The sequence below is a fragment of the Marmota marmota genome, unplaced genomic scaffold (genome assembly GCF_001458135.2).
Source record: "Marmota marmota marmota unplaced genomic scaffold, marMar, whole genome shotgun sequence".
In the NCBI taxonomy this organism is placed as follows: domain Eukaryota; kingdom Metazoa; phylum Chordata; class Mammalia; order Rodentia; family Sciuridae; genus Marmota; species Marmota marmota.
The window spans coordinates 39,266,920-39,277,201 of NW_026000082.1; the positions used below are offsets into that span (position 1 = coordinate 39,266,920).

Here is a 10,282-nt window from a genome sequence, read left to right on the forward strand (position 1 = left end):
GAGACAGGGGATAGGGAGGAAGAGCATGAGAAGAAGATTACCATTAAATAGGGAAGAGAGGTGGGAGGATCTTTTTTTTTAAAAAAAAAAATATTTTCTTTTGGGCTAGGGATGTGACTCAATAGGTAGTGCGCTCACCTGGCATTGCGCGGGGCACTGGGTTTGATCCTCAGCACCACACTAAAATAAATAAATAAATAAATAAATAAATAAATAAATAAATAAATAAAGATGTTGTGTCCACTGAAAACTAAAAAATAAATATTAAAAAATTCTCTCTCTCTCTCTCTCTCAAAACATTTCTTTTTGTTGTTGTTTATAGACCTTTTATTTTTTTAAAAAAATTTATCTATATGCGGTGGTGAGAATTGAACCTAGTGCCTCATACATGCCACTTGCTACTGCTGAGCCCCAGCCCCAGCCCCAGCCCAGTTTTGAGGATCTTGTTAAATTGCCAGGGCTGCCTTCAGATTTGGTGATCCTTATGCATCAGCACTCCAAGTTATTGGGATTGCAGGTGTGTCCCACCATGCCTGCTTAAATTTAGTTTTGCAGTTAGTTTTTCAGTTGGACTTCGGCTGTTTATAGTGACTATCATATATGCAATAAAAAGTAAGTCTCTTTTTTCACTTTTGCAGTGTCGAACACGTTAGATAAGAAAATACGTGCCTGGGTGCTTTGAATTCCTTTGTGTCCCTTGTCTCAGCCTCAGAATTATGTATTGGTCATTATTCCTCTAGTGTCTAGGTTTTTTAGCATTATTGCTGTGTCATACAATGAAGGCTAACCCTCAACTCACCTTTTATTGCCTTGGCATATGGCACCCATGAGTCACGTTCATGGAGCTGGTTAAATTCCTTGAAAAGGAAGTCTTCAAAAAGTCATTAAGATTTAGATTTTTTTTTAATGTCTGTTATTCTGTTATTTAGACTTCAAGTCTGATATCAGTCATCTTCGATAGCTTTTCTGCTGATAATCAGAGAAGCATCAAAAGTTTAACTTGAGCATTTGGAACTCCTTTCATGATACACGCCTGGTTATTTTCTATTTATTTTATTTTAACTTAGTATATACAAATTTGTCCTTGAGATATTTATCAGGGATGAGAAGGAATCTTATTTCATTATATGTGAGTTATAATGTAAAGAAAAAAGAATCAAGGAAATATTTTTAAAAGTCTAGTAAAAGCAGCATCCATAATGGTGTAGAAGAATTGGAAAAATTGGAGAGGCATAAGCTAATTTGAAATATAGTAACTGTTAATTTTTTTATTTTCATCCTTTTGTATTGTGAACTATGTAATTTTGCCATGTTGTATAATTTTTCTTAATGTATTTTATTTAGTGAATTAGATTTTGACTATTATTATTAATATAATTGTGGAGATAAACTTAATGAAATAATGATTTTTACATAGGGATTGGAAGTCTGTATTCTGGGAGATTGGAAGGGTTGCAATATTAACTCATTATGAAAAATATCCTTGTAAATTATTTAAATTATTCTTTAATAAACAAATTAGTCTTTAATATTGTAAAATTTCTTGATGCTTAAGCCAGTTTATATTTTACATAAAAAGTTTTGGTTCTGTCATCCTGTAGGTATATGTAACCTGTTTAGAGAATCATGCTTTTAGGTCTTTTTCCAAGTCACAGGTGAGCATTAAGTAGACGGATATATGTTGTCAGTGGAGATCCCTCCATGGAGACATAATTTAGCCTGAGTCTATCAGTACTCCTTAGTGGTGGTAGTCCAGGCAGATGTAAATTCATGTTACCATCCTATCACCAGTACAATTCCTGTTTTTTTTTCTCTTTTTTTTTTCACTGTTAAATATAGCAATTGAGGGGCTGGGGATGTGGCTCAAGCCGTAGCGTGCTTGCCTGGCATGCGTGCGGCCCGGGTTCGATCCTCAGCACCACATACAAACAAAGATGTTGTGTCCGCCGAAAACTGAAAAATAAATATTTAAAAAAAAAAAAAAAAAATATAGCAATTGAGTTGATGTTTAGTTTATTTATACTTAAAAAAAAAAAAAAGGCTTTCTTAAGCTGTACATATTTTAAGTATATAGTTAAGAAACCCATGGAAATCATCAGTTAAGAAAATCTTTATAGGGCTAGGGTTGTGGCTCAGTGGTAGAGCACTTGCCTGGCATGTATGAGGCACTGTTTTCAATCCTCAGCATCACATATAAACAAATAAATAAAAGATCTATCAACAATTAAAAAATTTTTAAAAAATCTTTATACTCCTTACTTTTCACCCTTTCTCATATTGCTCTGTTGTTTGTCTTTTTGGACTGAGTAATATTTTAAAGGTTTTTTTGGTAAATTGAATCATACAATATGGACCTCTCACCCAGCGTAATTATTCTGAGATTTATCTGTGTTTTGTGTTATCAATAGTCTATTTTTGGGGAAAATATAAAATAATCCTTAAAGTTGTAATTGCATTTACATATACTATTTCCCTTATCTAATAATATCGTTTTGTTTTCATTAAGCATAGTTTAAATCATAATGATAAAACAGGTTGGTAGTTTTTCCTTTTTAATATAATGTGAAGTAACAAATTATTTTCTAACCTATTACACACAATTTGTAATCATAATTTGAACAGATTAAGGAGTTTTTTTAAGGAGGTATAGCATAATTTACATCACTGATAAGTTGACAAAGAGTATTTGGCTTAAATACTCTTTATTTTCGGTGTTATATAACTTATATATGCATACACACACGTGCACCCCCCCCCCCAATAGAAACTCATACATGTATGTGTTTGTAGTTTTCCCCCCTCTTATTTAGGATTATTTCCATAGGTTATAATTTCCATTAGAATATTTCCATAAGCAAAACCCAGGGCCTTATACATGAAATTATACATATTTTTAAGTGCTTCATATTTCTGACATTGTATATTTATGGTGACTTATTTGCTGAAAACATTATAGAAATGTATTCTTTACTATATCAGCTTCAGATCTTCCCACTTGGAAACATAATTGATAATTTGAAAGGTCAAAAATGATACTGTACAGTTCATAATAGAGGCAATTACTGCGGGCTGGGGCTGTAGCTCAGTGGTAGAGCGCTTGCCTAGCATGTGTGAGGCACTGGGTTCGATCCTCAGCACCACATAAAAGTAAATAAAGGCATTCTGTCCATTTACAACTACAAAAAAATTTTTTTAAAAGGGAAATTATTAAGTAAGTGACTGCAGAAGAATGTTTAACATTGTAAAACAATGATGTCATATTTTGTTTATAAAGTTATCAGTGGTTTATTTAAGTACCTATTTGTCAGTTCTGTAAAAAATATAATAGGAATTATTATTTTTTTAAATATTTATTTTTTAGTTGTATACAATACCTTTATTTTGCTTATTTATTTTTATGTGGTGTTGAGGATCGAACCCAGGGCCTTGCGCATGCCAGGCGAGCGCTGTACCACTGAGCTACCACCCCAGCCCAATAGGAATTCTTCAGGGGGGGCTGGGGATGTGGCTCAAGTGGTAGCGCTCGCCTGGCATGCGTGCGGCCCAGTTTCGATCCTCAGCACCACATACAAACAAAGATGTTGTGTCCGCCGAAAACTAAAAAATAAATATTAAAAAAAAAAAGAAAAGGAATTCTTCAGGAACTTTTCCTTTAACTTAAAAAATTCTTTTTTCCTTTTAATATCTTTGAATTACTGTGTAAGGAAATGTAATGAAATTTTCTTCCTTTTTGTTATAAAAAAGATTTTGTTGCAAGATAATTATATGTATATAAATTGTTATTATTGGCATTGTTTTCCAAGAGCATTTGAGTGATACTTAACAATATTTAGGAATCCAAAAATTTTTAAAATATTTTTTTAGTTTGTAGATGAACACAATACCTTTATTTTATTTGTTTATTTATTTGTGGTGCTGAGGATCGAATTCAGGGCCTCACACATGGGAGGCAAGTGTTCTACCATTGAATCACAACCCCAATCCCCAGGAATCCAAATTTTTGAATTGAAATTTTAAATTAAAAAAGAAAATCACATTTTGACATTTTCTTAATGTTAGATATTGCTGTCATGTTTAACTTAGGGTGTAGAGGAGTGCTTATAGCATTTAGTAGGTTGAGAAGACATTGATGCCAATAAACATGTGCATATGAAGTTCTCAGCAGCCCCAAATGTTAGTAGTGCCACTACTGAGAAACACAAATCTAGATTTTCCTTGTTAGGCAAAATGATTAAAATTCATTGGTACTAATATTCATTATCCAGTCAGTACCTCTTGTATCCCCTCTTGTATACAAGAGGTACTGACTGGATAATGAATATGGTATTCATTATCTGGTATTCTTCTAGGTGTTATAGAATAACATTTACATGAAAGTGAGAAAGAGTCAACATTTTAGTAAGTATTTATGAGGTAAGAAACAGGGCATAGAATTGATGAGTAGTATATGTGTGTGTGTATATGTATATATATATATATATATTTTGGTCAGCACTGGGAACAAAACCCAGGCCCTTAGACATGCTAGTCAAGTGCTGTACAACTAAATTATACCCACAATCCTTTTAAAAAATTTTATTTTGAGATAGGATCTCTCTAAGTTGCTCTAGTTCTCTTGCCTCAGCATCTGGAGTAGCAGGGATTATAAATGAGAGCCATCAAGCCTGGCTGCGTAATTTCTGTTTCGACGTAAGTGAACGGGCAAGAGAAGGCGGCATCTTAGGTTCAGGTGATACCTTACTTCAGGTGATACCTGAACCTAAGAGCTGATGGGTAGGAAGGAAGAGCATAAACTTTCCAAGTAAATGTCTCAGAGGCCCCTAGACTTTCCAGTGGGAAGAGACCTGGTGTCTGGAGCTTAGTGCTCTAGAAACAGGTGGGCAGCTGTGCTGTCCAGTAAGACACATGTCTAGTGAGCGCTGGAGACTAGTATGATGGAGAAACTGAATTGTAAATTTTGTATTTTATATAATATTGATTTAAACAGTTGCATATAGCTGCCACTTTAGAAATACATTCTAGAGGCTGACAAAGTCTAGGTCATGACAGTTTTGGCAGGTTCTGAGAAGATATTTGGTTGGTTGTCTGTCTGTCTGTCTATCTACTTACCTACCTACCTACCTACCTACCTACCTAATTATTCATCTGTCTGCGTTGGTATTTGAAGCTAAAGCCTCATAGGTGCTAGGCACATGCTCTACTACTACTTGGCTTTATCCTCTATCCCAGCATTTGGATTTTTGATATACCGATGGGGCCATTGAAAGGTTTCTAGTGTGGAAATGATATAAGATTTAAATTATGGATATATTCTGATGTTATATTAGCAGATAAACTATAGTTTATGGGTTTATACGGATGAGAATGTTAAGAACGGCTAACTCACTGTGTAATCAGACCAAGTGGATTCAAATCCTGGTGCTTCCACACACAGGCTGTGTGTGTTGTGGGACAAGTCATTTAGCCTGTTTGCACTTCAGTTTTTTTCCTCATTAGTAAAATGGAGATAATAGTATTCATCTCCAAAGGTTATTATGAAGGCTAAGGCTAAATGAGATAATTTCATTTAAAACTTGTAGAACCTAGTATGAAATTAACACCTAGATATTTAACAGCAGCTGCTTCCATAATCACTATACATACTTACAAAATAAGGTTATCTAACTTTATTAAAGTGAAACAGTATTTGCAGAAAATTAAAATATTAGGGGTTGGAAGACTTGTTGTATCATTTGCAATCTGTTAAATACTGTTTAACACTTTTTCTTTTTGTTTTGGTACTGGAAATTTAATCCAGGGACACTCTACTAATAAATTATATACATACAGCCCTTTTAAAATTTTATTTTAAAATAAAGTTGTTCAATCTGAACTTGAACTTGCCATCCTCCTGCTTCTTCAGTTGCTGAGATTACAGGTGTACACCACCTCACCTGGCTTATATTTCTTTTTTTTTTTTAATATTTATTTTTTAGTTTTTGGCGGATACAACATCTTTGTTTGTATGTGGTGCTGAGGATCGAACCCGGGCCGCACAAATGCCAGGCAAGCGCACTACCGCTTGAGCCACATCCCCAGCCCTCTTATATTTCTTTTTATGTAACCATTGCCATGTTGCTAGATTTATTGTTAATAATTCCATGAATTTTTTTTTAGAAATAATATAATTTTAACATGTTACCCAGGTTTTATTACAGTTGTATCTTATTATGACATAATTTTCAGAAATTATTTCTCTCTCTTCATCTTTGGTTCATAGGGGAAAGTAACATTTGGGAAATGGCTCCAAGTGTTTTTAAATATTTATTTGTTTGTTTATTTATAGTTGTAGGATGGACACAATATCTTGATTTTTATGTGGTGCTGAGGATCGAACCCAGTGCCTCACACATACGAGGTGAGCGCTCTACCACTGAGCTAAAGCCCCAGCCCTCCAAGTGTTTTTTATTATTTATTTATTTATTTTTAAAAAATATTTTTATTTTTTAGTTTTTGGTGGACACAACATCTTTGTTTGTATGTGGTGCTGAGGATCGAACTCAGGCCACATGCATGCCAGGCGAGCACACTACCGCTTGAGCCACATCCCCAGCCCCTCCAAGTGTTTTTTAAATACCAAGTTTAGTATTTAGTATACCAAGAAGGTAGTAGAGGACGTAGTGGATATTTATGGAACCTTTGGTGGAGTGTCAGGATTCTAGTGGATTTAAGAGGTTAGCATGTTTCTTACCTTAGATCATTAATTTACTGTGGCTACTAAATGAACCTAAAGTGAATTCTCAATTTTTTTATATCATGAATTTTATTGGTATTAAAAATTAAACAGGCTGGGGTTGTGGCTCAGCGGTAGAGCGCTCTCCTAGCACGTTCGAGGCGCTGGGTTTGATCCTCAGTACCACATAAAAATAAATAAATAAAATAAAGGTATTGCGTCTACCTACAACTAAAAAAATATTTTTAAAAATCAAGCAATTAAACTTAAGAACCTGATATGTGCAAGGTATGATGAGGTTGTAGTGGTTGCCAAATTATGCCAATTCTCAAGAAATATAATGAAATAGAATAAAATGAATTGATTAGACTCTTCCTTCTTTCACTTTTTTTTTGTGATACTGGAGATCGAACCCAGGTCTCAAGTATCCTAGACAAACATGCCATCTCTGAGCTACATTCTTACCTTCACACCCTATTATTATTATTATTATTATTTTTATTTTGTTTCTATAGTGCTAGGGATAGAACCCAGGGCCTCTTACATACTAGGCAAGTACTTTTCCATTGATCCCAGCCCCAGCCCTTTTAAAATTTTATTTTGAGACAGGCTTGTTGTCTAGGTTAGTCTCAAACTTGTGATGCTCCTGTCTCAGCTTCCCACCTTGGTGGGTTATAGGTGTGTGCCAACACAAGTGGCTATTATTTTCTTCAGGCACTTACAATAATAATTCAGTTCATTATTTGTCACTAGTTATTTATGAATTCTTGTGACTTTATTGAATGTCAGTTTACCTTTGATATTCTAATACCGCCCTCTCTTCAGTTTCTGAGATGTTTGAATTTTTGTTGACATTTCTGAAAATTAGTAAAATGTTACTAATGTTTGTTTTTATTTTATGTTTGGCTCTTAACAGTAGTAGGAAATATAATTCTTTTTGTTTAAGAGATAACCTTTATATAGGAGAAGGGATATGGGGGTAGAAGGACAGTAGAATGAATTGACATTATTACTCTATGTGCATGTATGTATACACAGCCGGTGTGTTTCTACATTATGTACAATCAGAAGAATGAAAGCTTATATGAACATTTATGTGTGATATGTCAAAATGCATTCTATTAGACAGGCAGTGTAATTCCAGCAGCTCAGGAGGCTGAGGCAGGCGGTTTGGGAGTTCAAAGCCAGTCTCAGCAAAAGTGAGTCTCTAAGCAACTTAGTGAGACGCTGTCTCAAAATAAAATACGAAATAGGGCTGGGGATGTGGTTCAGTGGTCAAGTGCCCCTGCGTTCAATCCCTGGTATCAAAACAAAACAAAACAAAACAAACAAACAAAAAAACCCCACCAAAACCCCCAAAACAAACAAAACCAAAAAAGCATTCTACTGTCATGTATAACTAATTATCACTAATTTAAAAAAATTTCAAAAAAGTCCACCTTTAAATATTGATGGTTAAGTCACATGTAGTGGTGCATGCCTGTAGTCCCAGTGGCTCATGAGGCTAAGGCAGGAGGATCTCCAAGTTGAAAGCTAGCCTCAGCAATTTAGTGAGTCCCCAAGCATCTTAGTGAGACTCTTGTCTCGAAATAAAAATATAAAAAGGTGCTGAGTATAGTAAAATCAATTGAACCTTGGGTTCAAGGTTCAATCCCCAATACCCAAAAAAAAAAAAAAAAAGTTAAAGAACGTAGTTATATCACATTGAAGTGTTAGAAGAATGAAGTAGGTAGGTATATGTATGACTTGGACTGATCTCTGATATGTTCATAAATGATTGTCATGGAGTAAGTATTGTATCACTGTATTTATTTATGAAATAATTATTTGTAAATATAAAAAAGATTTGAAAGAATATATATCATTTTACAGGGCGGGGGGTAAAGGGTGTTAGATCAGGAACACTATACCACTGAGCTACATCTGTTGTCCTTTTAATTTTTTATTTTGAGACAAAGCCTTAGTAAGTTGCTGAAGGTGGCCTAGGATTTATGATTTTTCCATTTCAGTCCTGAGTTAACTAGGATTACAGGTATGTATCAGGGTCCCCAGTAAATCAAACTATTTTTCTTGTTTATATTAACTGTAGCTACATCCCTAGTTTTCCCCCTTTTTAAAAAGTATTTTTAGTCATAGATGGACACAATACCTTCATTTTATTTATTTATCTATTTATTTTTGTGTGGTTCTCAGTGCTCTACCACTGAGCCACGATCCCAGCCCCCCTCCCTACCCCTTTTTATTTTTTATTTTGAAATAGGGTCTTGCTAAGTTGCCTAAATTGGTCTTGCTCCTTCGACCCTCCTGCCTCAGACTTGACTCTGGAGTGGGAGTTGCTGGCATGTGCCAGTTTACCTGCTTTCAGACTATTAACGGTATTATCCCATTAGGAATAGAATGAAGTGGAATTACTACTTTGACTCCCCCTTTTAATAATAACAAATATATTTACATATTATTTTAGCAATTAAAAATCAAAAGTAAGCTTTAAAGTTATTTTTCCTCCTCACCTTTAGTGCTAGTGATCTGATATGTGGATCAGTAGTAATTCTGTCCTGATTAAATCAGTAGATTTACAGTGGCCTTAAAATATTCCCTAAGGCCCCAAATAATATTACATTAGCAGTAATAAATTGTGACCTTCAATTTTTCCATTGTGTACCTGTATTATTGTTATCAAACTTCCATTATGATAGTCACATCTAAGCCTTGTATTAAATTCATTTTGGATTGAATTTTACAAAAGTTTGTAATGTATCCAAGATTATATTTACATCATTTCCTTATTTTTTTTCCTTTTTATTTCTTTAGAAAATTAAAAATAAATAAATAAATAAATAAAATAAATCTCATTCTTACCCTCTTCAGGTAAACCTCTCACTCAGCACTTTTAAATATTTTTATGGAGTTCAGATGCTGTTGCTTGCTGCTATTTGTTTTTTTCTTTGGGTCTAATTAACAAGATTTTTTACTAAGAAAAATCTTTATTCTAGCATGCCTTTCTTTCTTATAGAATAACAGGTTTGCCTATCTGTTGTGGTAATCTGAAAAGTATTTGAAGTTACTTTTCTATGTCCTTGTAAATGTACAGCAACCAAAAAAGTCTTTGGCCTCATGGAGTCTGGTGTTAAATCTTTAGCCAAAACATTGGAGATGTGGCAAAGTTATTAAAGATATCGAGGTAAATAATTCAGTAAAAGGTTATTGGATGATATATATATTTGCAGGATTTTGTGTCAGATTAAAAAGAGAAGACAATAGTGAAAACTATGATTGTTGAAGTCTTTTAAGAGTTCTCAATTTACCAGGCAAGATGGTGGTGCATGTGGGAAAGTAAGGAGGTGACATTAATGACTATATAAATTGCAACCAATATGTATAAATAAATAGTAAATAACATTTATTGGTAGAGTTCCCATGAATTCTCATTAGGCAGAAGTACTTGGAAGAGGCTTGGATATGACTCAGTGTGGTGAAGAGTATGTTCCTAGAATGTGCAAAGCCCTAGGGTGTGATCCCAAGCACAGTCCCCAACCCCCACCCCCACCCCCCCTTAACCAAAAAAAGAAG

At 34.2% G+C, this 10,282-nt stretch overlaps 1 protein-coding gene across 31 annotated transcripts in view; it reads left to right on the forward strand.

The window, feature by feature from the left end:
* Eif4g3 (eukaryotic translation initiation factor 4 gamma 3) overlaps positions 1–10,282 on the forward strand; it is a 292,326-nt gene that overhangs the window by 82,715 nt on the left and 199,329 nt on the right. For 26 of the 31 annotated variants that reach the window (XM_048816137.1, XM_048816150.1, XM_048816145.1 and 23 more), the window contains exon 3: positions 9,734–9,893. The exons of the other annotated variants lie outside the window; for them this stretch is intronic. The gene's annotated coding sequence lies outside the window, so the exon portion shown is untranslated. The remainder of the gene's footprint in view (positions 1–9,733; positions 9,894–10,282) is intronic. 31 annotated transcript variants of the gene reach the window in all.